Source organism: Octodon degus, unplaced genomic scaffold (assembly GCF_000260255.1).
Source record: "Octodon degus isolate 3935 unplaced genomic scaffold, OctDeg1.0 scaffold00007, whole genome shotgun sequence".
Classification (NCBI taxonomy): domain Eukaryota; kingdom Metazoa; phylum Chordata; class Mammalia; order Rodentia; family Octodontidae; genus Octodon; species Octodon degus.
Window position 1 is genome coordinate 23,313,377 of NW_004524583.1, and position 1,913 is coordinate 23,315,289.

General features: G+C 42.0%; 1 pseudogene; it reads right to left on the reverse strand.

The window, feature by feature from the left end:
- Positions 1-435: 435 nt before the first annotated feature.
- The window catches only part of LOC105743598, a 15,306-nt pseudogene continuing 13,828 nt past the window's right edge, over positions 436-1,913 (reverse strand).

A 1,913-nucleotide genomic window follows, 5' to 3' on the forward strand; every position in this document is an offset into this window, starting at 1 on the left:
TTCTTTCTTTCTTTCTTTCTTTCTTTCTTTCTTTCTTTCTTCCTTTCTTTCTTTTCACTGTGTTTTGCTCATGGTCCATCAGTGTCCCTCTTGCCTCTATAGCAAGGTGAACAGAGGAGGGAGGGCTAGGAGGAGACAGACTGTAGCTGCCCTTTGCAGATGTACTCCAGGGAGGTAGCAATGGTACACATGTCCAGCTCGATGCTCTGAGCCCGGTTCTCCACATGCCCGATTTCCTTGAGTGCCTGGTCGAAGAGCTCCACCATCCTGATCCATAGGCCTATCTGCTTAGCAAATTGGGCAGCTTGAACCTGCAGGGCCTTCACTTTTTAATCAGCTTCTCTGATTTATGGAGGCCTGGGCCATTCCCACATTGAGGTGTTCTACCAAAGCTTCTGTCAGGCAGGTCGCTGCAGTGGTGACTTCTTGCCTTCTCTATTTCTGCAGCTTCTTGCACTCATTCTGCTTGGCCTGGTGTTCTTTGAGCGGGTGGGACACCATGGTGGTGCGGGGCTAGGTGTGACAAATCTAGTGCATACAGTTAAAGGTGGAAAATTAACAATCGCCTCAGTTTATAATTTTTTAGGTTACATTTGATGCTACTGTTATTGCTGATTTCGGGGATGCCAAGACTTAGATTGCCTAAGGGTTATAGAAAATGCTGTGGGCCAGTGCCAATGAACCAGGGGTTGGGCCAAACAGGAAGCAACTTCTCATCTCCAACAAGTTGAAGAGGAACAATCTTCCAACAGACTTGAAATGCAAAAACCAGCTATACCTGCAAGACACCTCTGAGAAATAGTCATCTCCTAAAGGTTCTCAACACTAGTAATAAAACTACTCAATATAGGCAATTTACAAGAATTAACCCAGAAATTAAACAAACAAACTGACAAATAAAGACATTGAGAAAACACTTACACAAGGTGTAAACCCAGATATCCAGTTCACCACATTCGCACCCAGGGCCAATGACATGGGAAAATCCAAAAGTCCCCCACCTGGCCTCTCTGAAGTGATAACAACAAAGCAAATAAATGAGGTTCTAGAAAAAAGTCAAATCAGAACTAAATTTTTAGATAATTATAGAGATGGTAGCCACAATGAAAGGCATGCATTGTGACTGGAGAGCAGATAGAGATAAAAAAAAAAAAAAAAAGAGTAGAGGAGCTTAAGAAAATGGTGAGCTTGTCTTCTGGATGGTTGACAACCTAAGTTTGCAGGCCAAATTAGAGAAAAAGGAGGGCTACAAGGAAAGCCAACTTTTTGGCTCTAGCCTTCCAAGGTCACTTAAGACTCAGGACATATGAGAACTTGTACTGTTACATCATGTAACTCGGTAGTGTCCCAAATTTTCTGATCAAGGAGATTATGGGGCCAAAAAGGAAAATGATTGATGATGTACAGTGGGCCTAAGGAGAGTCACATGGAGAGAAAACATTCTCTCAGGCTTTCACAGAGAGCACATTGGCCAAGGAATTGACTCATCCACATGTTTGACACTGACACAGGTTCTACAGTCTGAGGTACAGGATCTCAGGATAAATCCTGAGGGGATTTCACTAACCTTATAAGACCCCAAAGCTACAACTCTTGTTGCATAGGTCCTGCTTTACTTTGGTCTTAACCATCCAGCACAAAAGTATAAAAACGAAATATAAGAAGTAAAGCCATGGTATTATGTTGAGCTGTAGGGGACTCAGGTCAACAATTTCTGACATTGCCAGTCAAGGGGAGGACCTAATACTATTATGGGCTACTGGACTCTTTTAGAATATTTTGCTGAGTTTACACACCTATAATATTCAAATGATGGAACTTAACAAACAAAGGGGATACAGATGAATGTCCATTTTGTATCTGTATATTCAAAGTGGTTAGGATAGATATACAGTTACATTCTCTTAATGAAT